This window comes from Cottoperca gobio, chromosome 2 (assembly GCF_900634415.1).
Source record: "Cottoperca gobio chromosome 2, fCotGob3.1, whole genome shotgun sequence".
Classification (NCBI taxonomy): domain Eukaryota; kingdom Metazoa; phylum Chordata; class Actinopteri; order Perciformes; family Bovichtidae; genus Cottoperca; species Cottoperca gobio.
In genome coordinates, this window is record NC_041356.1 from 830,200 (window position 1) to 849,690 (window position 19,491).

General features: G+C 45.8%; 28 non-coding genes across 28 annotated transcripts; all 28 read left to right on the top strand.

Moving 5' to 3' along the window:
- Positions 1 to 276: 276 nt before the first annotated feature.
- On the top strand, positions 277 to 349 carry trnak-cuu (transfer RNA lysine (anticodon CUU)). The gene has a single exon. It is a non-coding gene; the product is annotated as a tRNA-Lys (tRNA).
- Positions 350 to 973: 624 nt separating this feature from the next.
- trnak-cuu (transfer RNA lysine (anticodon CUU)) lies at positions 974 to 1,046 on the top strand. The gene has a single exon. It is a non-coding gene; the product is annotated as a tRNA-Lys (tRNA).
- Positions 1,047 to 1,669: 623 nt separating this feature from the next.
- trnak-cuu (transfer RNA lysine (anticodon CUU)) lies at positions 1,670 to 1,742 on the top strand. Its single transcript has one exon. It is a non-coding gene; the product is annotated as a tRNA-Lys (tRNA).
- A 625-nt stretch (positions 1,743 to 2,367) lies between these two features.
- Positions 2,368 to 2,440, top strand: trnak-cuu (transfer RNA lysine (anticodon CUU)). Its single transcript has one exon. It is a non-coding gene; the product is annotated as a tRNA-Lys (tRNA).
- Positions 2,441 to 3,066: 626 nt separating this feature from the next.
- On the top strand, positions 3,067 to 3,139 carry trnak-cuu (transfer RNA lysine (anticodon CUU)). Its single transcript has one exon. It is a non-coding gene; the product is annotated as a tRNA-Lys (tRNA).
- A 624-nt stretch (positions 3,140 to 3,763) lies between these two features.
- trnak-cuu (transfer RNA lysine (anticodon CUU)) lies at positions 3,764 to 3,836 on the top strand. The gene has a single exon. It is a non-coding gene; the product is annotated as a tRNA-Lys (tRNA).
- A 625-nt stretch (positions 3,837 to 4,461) lies between these two features.
- On the top strand, positions 4,462 to 4,534 carry trnak-cuu (transfer RNA lysine (anticodon CUU)). Its single transcript has one exon. It is a non-coding gene; the product is annotated as a tRNA-Lys (tRNA).
- Positions 4,535 to 5,157: 623 nt separating this feature from the next.
- trnak-cuu (transfer RNA lysine (anticodon CUU)) lies at positions 5,158 to 5,230 on the top strand. The gene has a single exon. It is a non-coding gene; the product is annotated as a tRNA-Lys (tRNA).
- Positions 5,231 to 5,854: 624 nt separating this feature from the next.
- Positions 5,855 to 5,927, top strand: trnak-cuu (transfer RNA lysine (anticodon CUU)). The gene has a single exon. It is a non-coding gene; the product is annotated as a tRNA-Lys (tRNA).
- Positions 5,928 to 6,550: 623 nt separating this feature from the next.
- On the top strand, positions 6,551 to 6,623 carry trnak-cuu (transfer RNA lysine (anticodon CUU)). The gene has a single exon. It is a non-coding gene; the product is annotated as a tRNA-Lys (tRNA).
- A 624-nt stretch (positions 6,624 to 7,247) lies between these two features.
- Positions 7,248 to 7,320, top strand: trnak-cuu (transfer RNA lysine (anticodon CUU)). Its single transcript has one exon. It is a non-coding gene; the product is annotated as a tRNA-Lys (tRNA).
- A 623-nt stretch (positions 7,321 to 7,943) lies between these two features.
- Positions 7,944 to 8,016, top strand: trnak-cuu (transfer RNA lysine (anticodon CUU)). Its single transcript has one exon. It is a non-coding gene; the product is annotated as a tRNA-Lys (tRNA).
- Positions 8,017 to 8,639: 623 nt separating this feature from the next.
- On the top strand, positions 8,640 to 8,712 carry trnak-cuu (transfer RNA lysine (anticodon CUU)). The gene has a single exon. It is a non-coding gene; the product is annotated as a tRNA-Lys (tRNA).
- A 623-nt stretch (positions 8,713 to 9,335) lies between these two features.
- Positions 9,336 to 9,408, top strand: trnak-cuu (transfer RNA lysine (anticodon CUU)). Its single transcript has one exon. It is a non-coding gene; the product is annotated as a tRNA-Lys (tRNA).
- Positions 9,409 to 10,031: 623 nt separating this feature from the next.
- trnak-cuu (transfer RNA lysine (anticodon CUU)) lies at positions 10,032 to 10,104 on the top strand. The gene has a single exon. It is a non-coding gene; the product is annotated as a tRNA-Lys (tRNA).
- Positions 10,105 to 10,727: 623 nt separating this feature from the next.
- On the top strand, positions 10,728 to 10,800 carry trnak-cuu (transfer RNA lysine (anticodon CUU)). Its single transcript has one exon. It is a non-coding gene; the product is annotated as a tRNA-Lys (tRNA).
- Positions 10,801 to 11,423: 623 nt separating this feature from the next.
- trnak-cuu (transfer RNA lysine (anticodon CUU)) lies at positions 11,424 to 11,496 on the top strand. The gene has a single exon. It is a non-coding gene; the product is annotated as a tRNA-Lys (tRNA).
- A 624-nt stretch (positions 11,497 to 12,120) lies between these two features.
- On the top strand, positions 12,121 to 12,193 carry trnak-cuu (transfer RNA lysine (anticodon CUU)). The gene has a single exon. It is a non-coding gene; the product is annotated as a tRNA-Lys (tRNA).
- Positions 12,194 to 12,816: 623 nt separating this feature from the next.
- On the top strand, positions 12,817 to 12,889 carry trnak-cuu (transfer RNA lysine (anticodon CUU)). Its single transcript has one exon. It is a non-coding gene; the product is annotated as a tRNA-Lys (tRNA).
- A 624-nt stretch (positions 12,890 to 13,513) lies between these two features.
- On the top strand, positions 13,514 to 13,586 carry trnak-cuu (transfer RNA lysine (anticodon CUU)). The gene has a single exon. It is a non-coding gene; the product is annotated as a tRNA-Lys (tRNA).
- Positions 13,587 to 14,210: 624 nt separating this feature from the next.
- On the top strand, positions 14,211 to 14,283 carry trnak-cuu (transfer RNA lysine (anticodon CUU)). The gene has a single exon. It is a non-coding gene; the product is annotated as a tRNA-Lys (tRNA).
- A 624-nt stretch (positions 14,284 to 14,907) lies between these two features.
- On the top strand, positions 14,908 to 14,980 carry trnak-cuu (transfer RNA lysine (anticodon CUU)). Its single transcript has one exon. It is a non-coding gene; the product is annotated as a tRNA-Lys (tRNA).
- A 624-nt stretch (positions 14,981 to 15,604) lies between these two features.
- trnak-cuu (transfer RNA lysine (anticodon CUU)) lies at positions 15,605 to 15,677 on the top strand. The gene has a single exon. It is a non-coding gene; the product is annotated as a tRNA-Lys (tRNA).
- Positions 15,678 to 16,300: 623 nt separating this feature from the next.
- Positions 16,301 to 16,373, top strand: trnak-cuu (transfer RNA lysine (anticodon CUU)). The gene has a single exon. It is a non-coding gene; the product is annotated as a tRNA-Lys (tRNA).
- Positions 16,374 to 16,997: 624 nt separating this feature from the next.
- trnak-cuu (transfer RNA lysine (anticodon CUU)) lies at positions 16,998 to 17,070 on the top strand. The gene has a single exon. It is a non-coding gene; the product is annotated as a tRNA-Lys (tRNA).
- A 623-nt stretch (positions 17,071 to 17,693) lies between these two features.
- On the top strand, positions 17,694 to 17,766 carry trnak-cuu (transfer RNA lysine (anticodon CUU)). The gene has a single exon. It is a non-coding gene; the product is annotated as a tRNA-Lys (tRNA).
- Positions 17,767 to 18,390: 624 nt separating this feature from the next.
- On the top strand, positions 18,391 to 18,463 carry trnak-cuu (transfer RNA lysine (anticodon CUU)). The gene has a single exon. It is a non-coding gene; the product is annotated as a tRNA-Lys (tRNA).
- A 623-nt stretch (positions 18,464 to 19,086) lies between these two features.
- trnak-cuu (transfer RNA lysine (anticodon CUU)) lies at positions 19,087 to 19,157 on the top strand. Its single transcript has one exon. It is a non-coding gene; the product is annotated as a tRNA-Lys (tRNA).
- Positions 19,158 to 19,491: the final 334 nt, after the last annotated feature.

Here is a 19,491-nt window from a genome sequence, read left to right on the forward strand (position 1 = left end):
TCCGTCGCCCCCAACTTTAGTTATTCTGGGTTTGGTGTTGTTAGTCACAGCAATATCAACCTTGGATATGGTTGAAAACAAGTGAGCCAAGATGGTCTCAAGATGGTGGATTCACATCTAGCATGTCTGGACATGTTTTTACACATTCATGAGTGTTTCACTAAAAGGTTTGGTTCTTTGGATCCAAGGTAACCCTTGAGCAGAGCTGTCCACAGTACAAAATACCATCTCCCATGGAGCGGCTCGAACCGACGACCCAATTTTTCAAAAATACAGGCCCGGCTAGCTCAGTCGGTAGAGCATGAGACTCTTAATCTCAGGGTCGTGGGTTCGAGCCCCACGTTGGGCGTTGGCCTTTTCAAGTGTATTCACACCTATATCGTTTGTACCAGTTGTTTCAAAATCTGGTTTGTTTCACCACCTGGTGGTCAAAGGTGAACACAGCTATTCCACACTTAGATTCAGGGGAAATCAAGTTAGCTGAGATGTCCTTGAGCGGGTGTATTCACACCTAGCCAGTTGGTACAAGTAGTTTCGAAACCTGCATCATAAAAAACAAGGATTTGTTCGTCTGGGCCAAGTTGAACACAACAATCTCACCCAAGGATGCTGAGCAAAACAAGTGGGCCGAGATGTCCTCGAGAGGGTTTATTGTATGTTGCAGCACTGAAGGTAACCTTTGCTTCGAAACCTGCACCATTTTCCCCAAACTTTAGTTATTCTGGGTTTGGTGTTGTTAGTCACAGCAATATCAACCTTGGATATGGTTGAAAACAAGTGAGCCAAGATGGTCTCAAGATGGTGGATTCACATCTAGCATGTCTGGACATGTTTTTACACATTCATGGAGTGTTTCACTAAAAGGTTTGGTTCTTTGGATCCAAGGTAACCCTTGAGCAGAGCTGTCCACAGTACAAAATACCATCTCCCATGGAGCGGCTCGAACCGACGACCCAATTTTTCAAAAATACAGGCCCGGCTAGCTCAGTCGGTAGAGCATGAGACTCTTAATCTCAGGGTCGTGGGTTCGAGCCCCACGTTGGGCGTTGGCCTTTTCAAGTGTATTCACACCTATATCGTTTGTACCAGTTGTTTCAAAATCTGGTTTGTTTCACCACCTGGTGGTCAAAGGTGAACACAGCTATTCCACACTTAGATTCAGGGGAAATCAAGTTAGCTGAGATATCCTTGAGCGGGTGTATTCACACCTAGCCAGTTGGTACAAGTAGTTTCGAAACCTGCATCATAAAAAACAAGGATTTGTTCGTCTGGGCCAAGTTGAACACAACAATCTCACCCAAGGATGCTGAGCAAAACAAGTGGGCCGAGATGTCCTCGAGAGGGTTTATTGTATGTTGCAGCACTGAAGGTAACCTTTGCTTCGAAACCTGCACCATTTTCCCCAAACTTTAGTTATTCTGGGTTTGGTGTTGTTAGTCACAGCAATATCAACCTTGGATATGGTTGAAAACAAGTGAGCCAAGATGGTCTCAAGATGGTGGATTCACATCTAGCATGTCTGGACCTGTTTTTACACATTCATGGAGTGTTTCACTAAAAGGTTTGGTTCTTTGGATCCAAGGTAACCCTTGAGCAGAGCTGTCCACAGTACAAAATACCATCTCCCATGGAGCGGCTCGAACCGACGACCCAATTTTCAAAAATACAGGCCCGGCTAGCTCAGTCGGTAGAGCATGAGACTCTTAATCTCAGGGTCGTGGGTTCGAGCCCCACGTTGGGCGTTGGCCTTTTCAAGTGTATTCACACCTATATCGTTTGTACCAGTTGTTTCAAAATCTGGTTTGTTTCACCACCTGGTGGTCAAAGGTGAACACAGCTATTCCACACTTAGATTCAGGGGAAATCAAGTTAGCTGAGAATATCCTTGAGCGGGTGCTATTCACACCTAGCCAGTTGGTACAAGTAGTTTCGAAACCTGCATCATAAAAAACAAGGATTTGTTCGTCTGGGCCAAGGTGAACACAACAATCTCACCCAAGGATGCTGAGCAAAACAAGTGGGCCGAGATGTCCTCGAGAGGGTTTATTGTATGTTGCAGCACTGAAGGTAACCTTTGCTTCGAAACCTGCACCATTTTCCCCAAACTTTAGTTATTCTGGGTTTGGTGTTGTTAGTCACAGCAATATCAACCTTGGATATGGTTGAAAACAAGTGAGCCAAGATGGTCTCAAGATGGTGGATTCACATCTAGCATGTCTGGACCTGTTTTTACACATTCTGGAGTGTTTCACTAAAAGGTTTGGTTCTTTGGATCCAAGGTAACCCTTGAGCAGAGCTGTCCACAGTACAAAATACCATCTCCCATGGAGCGGCTCGAACCGACGACCCAATTTTTCAAAAATACAGGCCCGGCTAGCTCAGTCGGTAGAGCATGAGACTCTTAATCTCAGGGTCGTGGGTTCGAGCCCCACGTTGGGCGTTGGCCTTTTCAAGTGTATTCACACCTATATCGTTTGTACCAGTTGTTTCAAAATCTGGTTTGTTTCACCACCTGGTGGTCAAAGGTGAACACAGCTATTCCACACTTAGATTCAGGGGAAATCAAGTTAGCTAGACATATCCTTGAGCGGGTGCTATTCACACCTAGCCAGTTGGTACAAGTAGTTTCGAAACCTGCATCATAAAAAACAAGGATTTGTTCGTCTGGGCCAAGTTGAACACAACAATCTCACCCAAGGATGCTGAGCAAAACAAGTGGGCCGAGATGTCCTCGAGAGGGTTTATTGTATGTTGCAGCACTGAAGGTAACCTTTGCTTCGAAACCTGCACCATTTTCCCCAAACTTTAGTTATTCTGGGTTTGGTGTTGTTAGTCACAGCAATATCAACCTTGGATATGGTTGAAAACAAGTGAGCCAAGATGGTCTCAAGATGGTGGATTCACATCTAGCACTGTCTGGACCTGTTTTTACACATTCTGGAGTGTTTCACTAAAAGGTTTGGTTCTTTGGATCCAAGGTAACCCTTGAGCAGAGCTGTCCACAGTACAAAATACCATCTCCCATGGAGCGGCTCGAACCGACGACCCAATTTTTCAAAAATACAGGCCCGGCTAGCTCAGTCGGTAGAGCATGAGACTCTTAATCTCAGGGTCGTGGGTTCGAGCCCCACGTTGGGCGTTGGCCTTTTCCAGTGTATTCACACCTATATCGTTTGTACCAGTTGTTTCAAAATCTGGTTTGTTTCACCACCTGGTGGTCAAAGGTGAACACAGCTATTCCACACTTAGATTCAGGGGAAATCAAGTTAGCTAGACATGTCCTTGAGCGGGTGTATTCACACCTAGCCAGTTGGTACAAGTAGTTTCGAAACCTGCATCATAAAAAACAAGGATTTGTTCGTCTGGGCCAAGTTGAACACAACAATCTCACCCAAGGATGCTGAGCAAAACAAGTGGGCCGAGATGTCCTCGAGAGGGTTTATTGTATGTTGCAGCACTGAAGGTAACCTTTGCTTCGAAACCTGCACCATTTTCCCCAAACTTTAGTTATTCTGGGTTTGGTGTTGTTAGTCACAGCAATATCAACCTTGGATATGGTTGAAAACAAGTGAGCCAAGATGGTCTCAAGATGGTGGATTCACATCTAGCATGTCTGGACCTGTTTTTACACATTCTGGAGTGTTTCACTAAAAGGTTTGGTTCTTTGGATCCAAGGTAACCCTTGAGCAGAGCTGTCCACAGTACAAAATACCATCTCCCATGGAGCGGCTCGAACCGACGACCCAATTTTTCAAAAATACAGGCCCGGCTAGCTCAGTCGGTAGAGCATGAGACTCTTAATCTCAGGGTCGTGGGTTCGAGCCCCACGTTGGGCGTTGGCCTTTTCCAGTGTATTCACACCTATATCGTTTGTACCAGTTGTTTCAAAATCTGGTTTGTTTCACCACCTGGTGGTCAAAGGTGAACACAGCTATTCCACACTTAGATTCAGGGGAAATCAAGTTAGCTGAGACATATCCTTGAGCGGGTGCTATTCACACCTAGCCAGTTGGTACAAGTAGTTTCGAAACCTGCATCATAAAAAACAAGGATTTGTTCGTCTGGGCCAAGTTGAACACAACAATCTCACCCAAGGATGCTGAGCAAAACAAGTGGGCCGAGATGTCCTCGAGAGGGTTTATTGTATGTTGCAGCACTGAAGGTAACCTTTGCTTCGAAACCTGCACCATTTTCCCCAAACTTTAGTTATTCTGGGTTTGGTGTTGTTAGTCACAGCAATATCAACCTTGGATATGGTTGAAAACAAGTGAGCCAAGATGGTCTCAAGATGGTGGATTCACATCTAGCACGTCTGGACCTGTTTTTACACATTCTGGAGTGTTTCACTAAAAGGTTTGGTTCTTTGGATCCAAGGTAACCCTTGAGCAGAGCTGTCCACAGTACAAAATACCATCTCCCATGGAGCGGCTCGAACCGACGACCCAATTTTCAAAAATACAGGCCCGGCTAGCTCAGTCGGTAGAGCATGAGACTCTTAATCTCAGGGTCGTGGGTTCGAGCCCCACGTTGGGCGTTGGCCTTTTCCAGTGTATTCACACCTATATCGTTTGTACCAGTTGTTTCAAAATCTGGTTTGTTTCACCACCTGGTGGTCAAAGGTGAACACAGCTATTCCACACTTAGATTCAGGGGAAATCAAGTTAGCAGACATATCCTTGAGCGGGTGCGTTCACACCTAGCCAGTTGGTACAAGTAGTTTCGAAACCTGCATCATAAAAAACAAGGATTTGTTCGTCTGGGCCAAGTTGAACACAACAATCTCACCCAAGGATGCTGAGCAAAACAAGTGGGCCGAGATGTCCTCGAGAGGGTTTATTGTATGTTGCAGCACTGAAGGTAACCTTTGCTTCGAAACCTGCACCATTTTCCCCAAACTTTAGTTATTCTGGGTTTGGTGTTGTTAGTCACAGCAATATCAACCTTGGATATGGTTGAAAACAAGTGAGCCAAGATGGTCTCAAGATGGTGGATTCACATCTAGCATGTCTGGACCTGTTTTTACACATTCTGGAGTGTTTCACTAAAAGGTTTGGTTCTTTGGATCCAAGGTAACCCTTGAGCAGAGCTGTCCACAGTACAAAATACCATCTCCCATGGAGCGGCTCGAACCGACGACCCAATTTTTCAAAAATACAGGCCCGGCTAGCTCAGTCGGTAGAGCATGAGACTCTTAATCTCAGGGTCGTGGGTTCGAGCCCCACGTTGGGCGTTGGCCTTTTCCAGTGTATTCACACCTATATCGTTTGTACCAGTTGTTTCAAAATCTGGTTTGTTTCACCACCTGGTGGTCAAAGGTGAACACAGCTATTCCACACTTAGATTCAGGGGAAATCAAGTTAGCTGAGATATCCTTGAGCGGGTGTATTCACACCCTAGCCAGTTGGTACAAGTAGTTTCGAAACCTGCATCATAAAAAACAAGGATTTGTTCGTCTGGGCCAAGTTGAACACAACAATCTCACCCAAGGATGCTGAGCAAAACAAGTGGGCCGAGATGTCCTCGAGAGGGTTTATTGTATGTTGCAGCACTGAAGGTAACCTTTGCTTCGAAACCTGCACCATTTTCCCCAAACTTTAGTTATTCTGGGTTTGGTGTTGTTAGTCACAGCAATATCAACCTTGGATATGGTTGAAAACAAGTGAGCCAAGATGGTCTCAAGATGGTGGATTCACATCTAGCACGTCTGGACCTGTTTTTACACATTCTGGAGTGTTTCACTAAAAGGTTTGGTTCTTTGGATCCAAGGTAACCCTTGAGCAGAGCTGTCCACAGTACAAAATACCATCTCCCATGGAGCGGCTCGAACCGACGACCCAATTTTTCAAAAATACAGGCCCGGCTAGCTCAGTCGGTAGAGCATGAGACTCTTAATCTCAGGGTCGTGGGTTCGAGCCCCACGTTGGGCGTTGGCCTTTTCCAGTGTATTCACACCTATATCGTTTGTACCAGTTGTTTCAAAATCTGGTTTGTTTCACCACCTGGTGGTCAAAGGTGAACACAGCTATTCCACACTTAGATTCAGGGGAAATCAAGTTAGCAGACATATCCTTGAGCGGGTGCGTTCACACCTAGCCAGTTGGTACAAGTAGTTTCGAAACCTGCATCATAAAAAACAAGGATTTGTTCGTCTGGGCCAAGTTGAACACAACAATCTCACCCAAGGATGCTGAGCAAAACAAGTGGGCCGAGATGTCCTCGAGAGGGTTTATTGTATGTTGCAGCACTGAAGGTAACCTTTGCTTCGAAACCTGCACCATTTTCCCCAAACTTTAGTTATTCTGGGTTTGGTGTTGTTAGTCACAGCAATATCAACCTTGGATATGGTTGAAAACAAGTGAGCCAAGATGGTCTCAAGATGGTGGATTCACATCTAGCACGTCTGGACCTGTTTTTACACATTCTGGAGTGTTTCACTAAAAGGTTTGGTTCTTTGGATCCAAGGTAACCCTTGAGCAGAGCTGTCCACAGTACAAAATACCATCTCCCATGGAGCGGCTCGAACCGACGACCCAATTTTTCAAAAATACAGGCCCGGCTAGCTCAGTCGGTAGAGCATGAGACTCTTAATCTCAGGGTCGTGGGTTCGAGCCCCACGTTGGGCGTTGGCCTTTTCCAGTGTATTCACACCTATATCGTTTGTACCAGTTGTTTCAAAATCTGGTTTGTTTCACCACCTGGTGGTCAAAGGTGAACACAGCTATTCCACACTTAGATTCAGGGGAAATCAAGTTAGCAGACATATCCTTGAGCGGGTGCGTTCACACCTAGCCAGTTGGTACAAGTAGTTTCGAAACCTGCATCATAAAAAACAAGGATTTGTTCGTCTGGGCCAAGTTGAACACAACAATCTCACCCAAGGATGCTGAGCAAAACAAGTGGGCCGAGATGTCCTCGAGAGGGTTTATTGTATGTTGCAGCACTGAAGGTAACCTTTGCTTCGAAACCTGCACCATTTTCCCCAAACTTTAGTTATTCTGGGTTTGGTGTTGTTAGTCACAGCAATATCAACCTTGGATATGGTTGAAAACAAGTGAGCCAAGATGGTCTCAAGATGGTGGATTCACATCTAGCACTGTCTGGACCTGTTTTTACACATTCTGGAGTGTTTCACTAAAAGGTTTGGTTCTTTGGATCCAAGGTAACCCTTGAGCAGAGCTGTCCACAGTACAAAATACCATCTCCCATGGAGCGGCTCGAACCGACGACCCAATTTTTCAAAAATACAGGCCCGGCTAGCTCAGTCGGTAGAGCATGAGACTCTTAATCTCAGGGTCGTGGGTTCGAGCCCCACGTTGGGCGTTGGCCTTTTCCAGTGTATTCACACCTATATCGTTTGTACCAGTTGTTTCAAAATCTGGTTTGTTTCACCACCTGGTGGTCAAAGGTGAACACAGCTATTCCACACTTAGATTCAGGGGAAATCAAGTTAGCAGACATATCCTTGAGCGGGTGCGTTCACACCTAGCCAGTTGGTACAAGTAGTTTCGAAACCTGCATCATAAAAAACAAGGATTTGTTCGTCTGGGCCAAGGTGAACACAACAATCTCACCCAAGGATGCTGAGCAAAACAAGTGGGCCGAGATGTCCTCGAGAGGGTTTATTGTATGTTGCAGCACTGAAGGTAACCTTTGCTTCGAAACCTGCACCATTTTCCCCAAACTTTAGTTATTCTGGGTTTGGTGTTGTTAGTCACAGCAATATCAACCTTGGATATGGTTGAAAACAAGTGAGCCAAGATGGTCTCAAGATGGTGGATTCACATCTAGCACGTCTGGACCTGTTTTTACACATTCTGGAGTGTTTCACTAAAAGGTTTGGTTCTTTGGATCCAAGGTAACCCTTGAGCAGAGCTGTCCACAGTACAAAATACCATCTCCCATGGAGCGGCTCGAACCGACGACCCAATTTTTCAAAAATACAGGCCCGGCTAGCTCAGTCGGTAGAGCATGAGACTCTTAATCTCAGGGTCGTGGGTTCGAGCCCCACGTTGGGCGTTGGCCTTTTCCAGTGTATTCACACCTATATCGTTTGTACCAGTTGTTTCAAAATCTGGTTTGTTTCACCACCTGGTGGTCAAAGGTGAACACAGCTATTCCACACTTAGATTCAGGGGAAATCAAGTTAGCAGACATATCCTTGAGCGGGTGCGTTCACACCTAGCCAGTTGGTACAAGTAGTTTCGAAACCTGCATCATAAAAAACAAGGATTTGTTCGTCTGGGCCAAGGTGAACACAACAATCTCACCCAAGGATGCTGAGCAAAACAAGTGGGCCGAGATGTCCTCGAGAGGGTTTATTGTATGTTGCAGCACTGAAGGTAACCTTTGCTTCGAAACCTGCACCATTTTCCCCAAACTTTAGTTATTCTGGGTTTGGTGTTGTTAGTCACAGCAATATCAACCTTGGATATGGTTGAAAACAAGTGAGCCAAGATGGTCTCAAGATGGTGGATTCACATCTAGCACGTCTGGACCTGTTTTTACACATTCTGGAGTGTTTCACTAAAAGGTTTGGTTCTTTGGATCCAAGGTAACCCTTGAGCAGAGCTGTCCACAGTACAAAATACCATCTCCCATGGAGCGGCTCGAACCGACGACCCAATTTTTCAAAAATACAGGCCCGGCTAGCTCAGTCGGTAGAGCATGAGACTCTTAATCTCAGGGTCGTGGGTTCGAGCCCCACGTTGGGCGTTGGCCTTTTCCAGTGTATTCACACCTATATCGTTTGTACCAGTTGTTTCAAAATCTGGTTTGTTTCACCACCTGGTGGTCAAAGGTGAACACAGCTATTCCACACTTAGATTCAGGGGAAATCAAGTTAGCAGACATATCCTTGAGCGGGTGCGTTCACACCTAGCCAGTTGGTACAAGTAGTTTCGAAACCTGCATCATAAAAAACAAGGATTTGTTCGTCTGGGCCAAGGTGAACACAACAATCTCACCCAAGGATGCTGAGCAAAACAAGTGGGCCGAGATGTCCTCGAGAGGGTTTATTGTATGTTGCAGCACTGAAGGTAACCTTTGCTTCGAAACCTGCACCATTTTCCCCAAACTTTAGTTATTCTGGGTTTGGTGTTGTTAGTCACAGCAATATCAACCTTGGATATGGTTGAAAACAAGTGAGCCAAGATGGTCTCAAGATGGTGGATTCACATCTAGCACGTCTGGACCTGTTTTTACACATTCTGGAGTGTTTCACTAAAAGGTTTGGTTCTTTGGATCCAAGGTAACCCTTGAGCAGAGCTGTCCACAGTACAAAATACCATCTCCCATGGAGCGGCTCGAACCGACGACCCAATTTTTCAAAAATACAGGCCCGGCTAGCTCAGTCGGTAGAGCATGAGACTCTTAATCTCAGGGTCGTGGGTTCGAGCCCCACGTTGGGCGTTGGCCTTTTCCAGTGTATTCACACCTATATCGTTTGTACCAGTTGTTTCAAAATCTGGTTTGTTTCACCACCTGGTGGTCAAAGGTGAACACAGCTATTCCACACTTAGATTCAGGGGAAATCAAGTTAGCAGACATATCCTTGAGCGGGTGCGTTCACACCTAGCCAGTTGGTACAAGTAGTTTCGAAACCTGCATCATAAAAAACAAGGATTTGTTCGTCTGGGCCAAGGTGAACACAACAATCTCACCCAAGGATGCTGAGCAAAACAAGTGGGCCGAGATGTCCTCGAGAGGGTTTATTGTATGTTGCAGCACTGAAGGTAACCTTTGCTTCGAAACCTGCACCATTTTCCCCAAACTTTAGTTATTCTGGGTTTGGTGTTGTTAGTCACAGCAATATCAACCTTGGATATGGTTGAAAACAAGTGAGCCAAGATGGTCTCAAGATGGTGGATTCACATCTAGCACGTCTGGACCTGTTTTTACACATTCTGGAGTGTTTCACTAAAAGGTTTGGTTCTTTGGATCCAAGGTAACCCTTGAGCAGAGCTGTCCACAGTACAAAATACCATCTCCCATGGAGCGGCTCGAACCGACGACCCAATTTTTCAAAAATACAGGCCCGGCTAGCTCAGTCGGTAGAGCATGAGACTCTTAATCTCAGGGTCGTGGGTTCGAGCCCCACGTTGGGCGTTGGCCTTTTCCAGTGTATTCACACCTATATCGTTTGTACCAGTTGTTTCAAAATCTGGTTTGTTTCACCACCTGGTGGTCAAAGGTGAACACAGCTATTCCACACTTAGATTCAGGGGAAATCAAGTTAGCAGACATATCCTTGAGCGGGTGCGTTCACACCTAGCCAGTTGGTACAAGTAGTTTCGAAACCTGCATCATAAAAAACAAGGATTTGTTCGTCTGGGCCAAGGTGAACACAACAATCTCACCCAAGGATGCTGAGCAAAACAAGTGGGCCGAGATGTCCTCGAGAGGGTTTATTGTATGTTGCAGCACTGAAGGTAACCTTTGCTTCGAAACCTGCACCATTTTCCCCAAACTTTAGTTATTCTGGGTTTGGTGTTGTTAGTCACAGCAATATCAACCTTGGATATGGTTGAAAACAAGTGAGCCAAGATGGTCTCAAGATGGTGGATTCACATCTAGCACGTCTGGACCTGTTTTTACACATTCTGGAGTGTTTCACTAAAAGGTTTGGTTCTTTGGATCCAAGGTAACCCTTGAGCAGAGCTGTCCACAGTACAAAATACCATCTCCCATGGAGCGGCTCGAACCGACGACCCAATTTTTCAAAAATACAGGCCCGGCTAGCTCAGTCGGTAGAGCATGAGACTCTTAATCTCAGGGTCGTGGGTTCGAGCCCCACGTTGGGCGTTGGCCTTTTCCAGTGTATTCACACCTATATCGTTTGTACCAGTTGTTTCAAAATCTGGTTTGTTTCACCACCTGGTGGTCAAAGGTGAACACAGCTATTCCACACTTAGATTCAGGGGAAATCAAGTTAGCAGACATATCCTTGAGCGGGTGCGTTCACACCTAGCCAGTTGGTACAAGTAGTTTCGAAACCTGCATCATAAAAAACAAGGATTTGTTCGTCTGGGCCAAGGTGAACACAACAATCTCACCCAAGGATGCTGAGCAAAACAAGTGGGCCGAGATGTCCTCGAGAGGGTTTATTGTATGTTGCAGCACTGAAGGTAACCTTTGCTTCGAAACCTGCACCATTTTCCCCAAACTTTAGTTATTCTGGGTTTGGTGTTGTTAGTCACAGCAATATCAACCTTGGATATGGTTGAAAACAAGTGAGCCAAGATGGTCTCAAGATGGTGGATTCACATCTAGCACGTCTGGACCTGTTTTTACACATTCTGGAGTGTTTCACTAAAAGGTTTGGTTCTTTGGATCCAAGGTAACCCTTGAGCAGAGCTGTCCACAGTACAAAATACCATCTCCCATGGAGCGGCTCGAACCGACGACCCAATTTTTCAAAAATACAGGCCCGGCTAGCTCAGTCGGTAGAGCATGAGACTCTTAATCTCAGGGTCGTGGGTTCGAGCCCCACGTTGGGCGTTGGCCTTTTCCAGTGTATTCACACCTATATCGTTTGTACCAGTTGTTTCAAAATCTGGTTTGTTTCACCACCTGGTGGTCAAAGGTGAACACAGCTATTCCACACTTAGATTCAGGGGAAATCAAGTTAGCAGACATATCCTTGAGCGGGTGCGTTCACACCTAGCCAGTTGGTACAAGTAGTTTCGAAACCTGCATCATAAAAAACAAGGATTTGTTCGTCTGGGCCAAGGTGAACACAACAATCTCACCCAAGGATGCTGAGCAAAACAAGTGGGCCGAGATGTCCTCGAGAGGGTTTATTGTATGTTGCAGCACTGAAGGTAACCTTTGCTTCGAAACCTGCACCATTTTCCCCAAACTTTAGTTATTCTGGGTTTGGTGTTGTTAGTCACAGCAATATCAACCTTGGATATGGTTGAAAACAAGTGAGCCAAGATGGTCTCAAGATGGTGGATTCACATCTAGCACGTCTGGACCTGTTTTTACACATTCTGGAGTGTTTCACTAAAAGGTTTGGTTCTTTGGATCCAAGGTAACCCTTGAGCAGAGCTGTCCACAGTACAAAATACCATCTCCCATGGAGCGGCTCGAACCGACGACCCAATTTTTCAAAAAATACAGGCCCGGCTAGCTCAGTCGGTAGAGCATGAGACTCTTAATCTCAGGGTCGTGGGTTCGAGCCCCACGTTGGGCGTTGGCCTTTTCCAGTGTATTCACACCTATATCGTTTGTACCAGTTGTTTCAAAATCTGGTTTGTTTCACCACCTGGTGGTCAAAGGTGAACACAGCTATTCCACACTTAGATTCAGGGGAAATCAAGTTAGCAGACATATCCTTGAGCGGGTGCGTTCACACCTAGCCAGTTGGTACAAGTAGTTTCGAAACCTGCATCATAAAAAACAAGGATTTGTTCGTCTGGGCCAAGGTGAACACAACAATCTCACCCAAGGATGCTGAGCAAAACAAGTGGGCCGAGATGTCCTCGAGAGGGTTTATTGTATGTTGCAGCACTGAAGGTAACCTTTGCTTCGAAACCTGCACCATTTTCCCCAAACTTTAGTTATTCTGGGTTTGGTGTTGTTAGTCACAGCAATATCAACCTTGGATATGGTTGAAAACAAGTGAGCCAAGATGGTCTCAAGATGGTGGATTCACATCTAGCACGTCTGGACCTGTTTTTACACATTCTGGAGTGTTTCACTAAAAGGTTTGGTTCTTTGGATCCAAGGTAACCCTTGAGCAGAGCTGTCCACAGTACAAAATACCATCTCCCATGGAGCGGCTCGAACCGACGACCCAATTTTTCAAAAATACAGGCCCGGCTAGCTCAGTCGGTAGAGCATGAGACTCTTAATCTCAGGGTCGTGGGTTCGAGCCCCACGTTGGGCGTTGGCCTTTTCCAGTGTATTCACACCTATATCGTTTGTACCAGTTGTTTCAAAATCTGGTTTGTTTCACCACCTGGTGGTCAAAGGTGAACACAGCTATTCCACACTTAGATTCAGGGGAAATCAAGTTAGCAGACATATCCTTGAGCGGGTGCGTTCACACCTAGCCAGTTGGTACAAGTAGTTTCGAAACCTGCATCATAAAAAACAAGGATTTGTTCGTCTGGGCCAAGGTGAACACAACAATCTCACCCAAGGATGCTGAGCAAAACAAGTGGGCCGAGATGTCCTCGAGAGGGTTTATTGTATGTTGCAGCACTGAAGGTAACCTTTGCTTCGAAACCTGCACCATTTTCCCCCAAACTTTAGTTATTCTGGGTTTGGTGTTGTTAGTCACAGCAATATCAACCTTGGATATGGTTGAAAACAAGTGAGCCAAGATGGTCTCAAGATGGTGGATTCACATCTAGCACGTCTGGACCTGTTTTTACACATTCTGGAGTGTTTCACTAAAAGGTTTGGTTCTTTGGATCCAAGGTAACCCTTGAGCAGAGCTGTCCACAGTACAAAATACCATCTCCCATGGAGCGGCTCGAACCGACGACCCAATTTTTCAAAAATACAGGCCCGGCTAGCTCAGTCGGTAGAGCATGAGACTCTTAATCTCAGGGTCGTGGGTTCGAGCCCCACGTTGGGCGTTGGCCTTTTCCAGTGTATTCACACCTATATCGTTTGTACCAGTTGTTTCAAAATCTGGTTTGTTTCACCACCTGGTGGTCAAAGGTGAACACAGCTATTCCACACTTAGATTCAGGGGAAATCAAGTTAGCAGACATATCCTTGAGCGGGTGCGTTCACACCTAGCCAGTTGGTACAAGTAGTTTCGAAACCTGCATCATAAAAAACAAGGATTTGTTCGTCTGGGCCAAGGTGAACACAACAATCTCACCCAAGGATGCTGAGCAAAACAAGTGGGCCGAGATGTCCTCGAGAGGGTTTATTGTATGTTGCAGCACTGAAGGTAACCTTTGCTTCGAAACCTGCACCATTTTCCCCCAAACTTTAGTTATTCTGGGTTTGGTGTTGTTAGTCACAGCAATATCAACCTTGGATATGGTTGAAAACAAGTGAGCCAAGATGGTCTCAAGATGGTGGATTCACATCTAGCACGTCTGGACCTGTTTTTACACATTCTGGAGTGTTTCACTAAAAGGTTTGGTTCTTTGGATCCAAGGTAACCCTTGAGCAGAGCTGTCCACAGTACAAAATACCATCTCCCATGGAGCGGCTCGAACCGACGACCCAATTTTTCAAAAATACAGGCCCGGCTAGCTCAGTCGGTAGAGCATGAGACTCTTAATCTCAGGGTCGTGGGTTCGAGCCCCACGTTGGGCGTTGGCCTTTTCCAGTGTATTCACACCTATATCGTTTGTACCAGTTGTTTCAAAATCTGGTTTGTTTCACCACCTGGTGGTCAAAGGTGAACACAGCTATTCCACACTTAGATTCAGGGGAAATCAAGTTAGCAGACATATCCTTGAGCGGGTGCGTTCACACCTAGCCAGTTGGTACAAGTAGTTTCGAAACCTGCATCATAAAAAACAAGGATTTGTTCGTCTGGGCCAAGTTGAACACAACAATCTCACCCAAGGATGCTGAGCAAAACAAGTGGGCCGAGATGTCCTCGAGAGGGTTTATTGTATGTTGCAGCACTGAAGGTAACCTTTGCTTCGAAACCTGCACCATTTTCCCCAAACTTTAGTTATTCTGGGTTTGGTGTTGTTAGTCACAGCAATATCAACCTTGGATATGGTTGAAAACAAGTGAGCCAAGATGGTCTCAAGATGGTGGATTCACATCTAGCACGTCTGGACCTGTTTTTACACATTCTGGAGTGTTTCACTAAAAGGTTTGGTTCTTTGGATCCAAGGTAACCCTTGAGCAGAGCTGTCCACAGTACAAAATACCATCTCCCATGGAGCGGCTCGAACCGACGACCCAATTTTTCAAAAAATACAGGCCCGGCTAGCTCAGTCGGTAGAGCATGAGACTCTTAATCTCAGGGTCGTGGGTTCGAGCCCCACGTTGGGCGTTGGCCTTTTCCAGTGTATTCACACCTATATCGTTTGTACCAGTTGTTTCAAAATCTGGTTTGTTTCACCACCTGGTGGTCAAAGGTGAACACAGCTATTCCACACTTAGATTCAGGGGAAATCAAGTTAGCAGACATATCCTTGAGCGGGTGCGTTCACACCTAGCCAGTTGGTACAAGTAGTTTCGAAACCTGCATCATAAAAAACAAGGATTTGTTCGTCTGGGCCAAGGTGAACACAACAATCTCACCCAAGGATGCTGAGCAAAACAAGTGGGCCGAGATGTCCTCGAGAGGGTTTATTGTATGTTGCAGCACTGAAGGTAACCTTTGCTTCGAAACCTGCACCATTTTCCCCAAACTTTAGTTATTCTGGGTTTGGTGTTGTTAGTCACAGCAATATCAACCTTGGATATGGTTGAAAACAAGTGAGCCAAGATGGTCTCAAGATGGTGGATTCACATCTAGCACGTCTGGACCTGTTTTTACACATTCTGGAGTGTTTCACTAAAAGGTTTGGTTCTTTGGATCCAAGGTAACCCTTGAGCAGAGCTGTCCACAGTACAAAATACCATCTCCCATGGAGCGGCTCGAACCGACGACCCAATTTTTCAAAAAATACAGGCCCGGCTAGCTCAGTCGGTAGAGCATGAGACTCTTAATCTCAGGGTCGTGGGTTCGAGCCCCACGTTGGGCGTTGGCCTTTTCCAGTGTATTCACACCTATATCGTTTGTACCAGTTGTTTCAAAATCTGGTTTGTTTCACCACCTGGTGGTCAAAGGTGAACACAGCTATTCCACACTTAGATTCAGGGGAAATCAAGTTAGCAGACATATCCTTGAGCGGGTGCGTTCACACCTAGCCAGTTGGTACAAGTAGTTTCGAAACCTGCATCATAAAAAACAAGGATTTGTTCGTCTGGGCCAAGGTGAACACAACAATCTCACCCAAGGATGCTGAGCAAAACAAGTGGGCCGAGATGTCCTCCAGAGGGTTTATTGTATGTTGCAGCACTGAAGGTAACCTTTGCTTCGAAACCTGCACCATTTTCCCCAAACTTTAGTTATTCTGGGTTTGGTGTTGTTAGTCACAGCAATATCAACCTTGGATATGGTTGAAAACAAGTGAGCCAAGATGGTCTCAAGATGGTGGATTCACATCTAGCACGTCTGGACCTGTTTTTACACATTCTGGAGTGTTTCACTAAAAGGTTTGGTTCTTTGGATCCAAGGTAACCCTTGAGCAGAGCTGTCCACAGTACAAAATACCATCTCCCATGGAGCGGCTCGAACCGACGACCCAATTTTCAAAAAATACAGGCCCGGCTAGCTCAGTCGGTAGAGCATGAGACTCTTAATCTCAGGGTCGTGGGTTCGAGCCCCACGTTGGGCGTTGGCCTTTTCCAGTGTATTCACACCTATATCGTTTGTACCAGTTGTTTCAAAATCTGGTTTGTTTCACCACCTGGTGGTCAAAGGTGAACACAGCTATTCCACACTTAGATTCAGGGGAAATCAAGTTAGCAGACATATCCTTGAGCGGGTGCGTTCACACCTAGCCAGTTGGTACAAGTAGTTTCGAAACCTGCATCATAAAAAACAAGGATTTGTTCGTCTGGGCCAAGGTGAACACAACAATCTCACCCAAGGATGCTGAGCAAAACAAGTGGGCCGAGATGTCCTCCGAGAGGGTTTATTGTATGTTGCAGCACTGAAGGTAACCTTTGCTTCGAAACCTGCACCATTTTCCCCAAACTTTAGTTATTCTGGGTTTGGTGTTGTTAGTCACAGCAATATCAACCTTGGATATGGTTGAAAACAAGTGAGCCAAGATGGTCTCAAGATGGTGGATTCACATCTAGCACGTCTGGACCTGTTTTTACACATTCTGGAGTGTTTCACTAAAAGGTTTGGTTCTTTGGATCCAAGGTAACCCTTGAGCAGAGCTGTCCACAGTACAAAATACCATCTCCCATGGAGCGGCTCGAACCGACGACCCAATTTTTCAAAAATACAGGCCCGGCTAGCTCAGTCGGTAGAGCATGAGACTCTTAATCTCAGGGTCGTGGGTTCGAGCCCCACGTTGGGCGTTGGCCTTTTCCAGTGTATTCACACCTATATCGTTTGTACCAGTTGTTTCAAAATCTGGTTTGTTTCACCACCTGGTGGTCAAAGGTGAACACAGCTATTCCACACTTAGATTCAGGGGAAATCAAGTTAGCAGACATATCCTTGAGCGGGTGCGTTCACACCTAGCCAGTTGGTACAAGTAGTTTCGAAACCTGCATCATAAAAAACAAGGATTTGTTCGTCTGGGCCAAGGTGAACACAACAATCTCACCCAAGGATGCTGAGCAAAACAAGTGGGCCGAGATGTCCTCCAGAGGGTTTATTGTATGTTGCAGCACTGAAGGTAACCTTTGCTTCGAAACCTGCACCATTTTCCCCAAACTTTAGTTATTCTGGGTTTGGTGTTGTTAGTCACAGCAATATCAACCTTGGATATGGTTGAAAACAAGTGAGCCAAGATGGTCTCAAGATGGTGGATTCACATCTAGCACGTCTGGACCTGTTTTTACACATTCTGGAGTGTTTCACTAAAAGGTTTGGTTCTTTGGATCCAAGGTAACCCTTGAGCAGAGCTGTCCACAGTACAAAATACCATCTCCCATGGAGCGGCTCGAACCGACGACCCAATTTTCAAAAAATACAGGCCCGGCTAGCTCAGTCGGTAGAGCATGAGACTCTTAATCTCAGGGTCGTGGGTTCGAGCCCCACGTTGGGCGTTGGCCTTTTCCAGTGTATTCACACCTATATCGTTTGTACCAGTTGTTTCAAAATCTGGTTTGTTTCACCACCTGGTGGTCAAAGGTGAACACAGCTATTCCACACTTAGATTCAGGGGAAATCAAGTTAGCAGACATATCCTTGAGCGGGTGCGTTCACACCTAGCCAGTTGGTACAAGTAGTTTCGAAACCTGCATCATAAAAAACAAGGATTTGTTCGTCTGGGCCAAGGTGAACACAACAATCTCACCCAAGGATGCTGAGCAAAACAAGTGGGCCGAGATGTCCTCCAGAGGGTTTATTGTATGTTGCAGCACTGAAGGTAACCTTTGCTTCGAAACCTGCACCATTTTCCCCCAAACTTTAGTTATTCTGGGTTTGGTGTTGTTAGTCACAGCAATATCAACCTTGGATATGGTTGAAAACAAGTGAGCCAAGATGGTCTCAAGATGGTGGATTCACATCTAGCACGTCTGGACCTGTTTTTACACATTCTGGAGTGTTTCACTAAAAGGTTTGGTTCTTTGGATCCAAGGTAACCCTTGAGCAGAGCTGTCCACAGTACAAAATACCATCTCCCATGGAGCGGCTCGAACCGACGACCCAATTTTCAAAAAATACAGGCCCGGCTAGCTCAGTCGGTAGAGCATGAGACTCTTAATCTCAGGGTCGTGGGTTCGAGCCCCACGTTGGGCGTTGGCCTTTTCCAGTGTATTCACACCTATATCGTTTGTACCAGTTGTTTCAAAATCTGGTTTGTTTCACCACCTGGTGGTCAAAGGTGAACACAGCTATTCCACACTTAGATTCAGGGGAAATCAAGTTAGCAGACATATCCTTGAGCGGGTGCGTTCACACCTAGCCAGTTGGTACAAGTAGTTTCGAAACCTGCATCATAAAAAACAAGGATTTGTTCATCTGGACCAAGGTGAACACAACAATCTCACCCAAGGATGCTGAGCAAAACAAGTGGGCCGAGATGTCCTCGAGAGGGTTTATTGTATGTTGCAGCACTGAAGGTAACCTTTGCTTCGAAACCTGCACCATTTTCCCCAAACTTTAGTTATTCTGGGTTTGGTGTTGTTAGTCACAGCAATATCAACCTTGGATATGGTTGAAAACAAGTGAGCCAAGATGGTCTCAAGATGGTGGATTCACATCTAGCACGTCTGGACCTGTTTTTACACATTCTGGAGTGTTTCACTAAAAGGTTTGGTTCTTTGGATCCAAGGTAACCCTTGAGCAGAGCTGTCCACAGTACAAAATACCATCTCCCATGGAGCGGCTCGAACCGACGACCCAATTTTTCAAAAATACAGGCCCGGCTAGCTCAGTCGGTAGAGCATGAGACTCTTAATCTCAGGGTTGGGTTCGAGCCCCACGTTGGGCGTTGGCCTTTTCCAGTGTATTCACACCTATATCGTTTGTACCAGTTGTTTCAAAATCTGGTTTGTTTCACCACCTGGTGGTCAAAGGTGAACACAGCTATTCCACACTTAGATTCAGGGGAAATCAAGTTAGCAGACATATCCTTGAGCGGGTGCGTTCACACCTAGCCAGTTGGTACAAGTAGTTTCGAAACCTGCATCATAAAAAACAAGGATTTGTTCGTCTGGACCAAGGTGAACACAACCATCTCACCCAAGGATGCTGAGCAAAACAAGTGGGCCGAGATGTCCTCCAGAGGGTTTATTGTATGTTGCAGCACTGAAGGTAACCGTTGC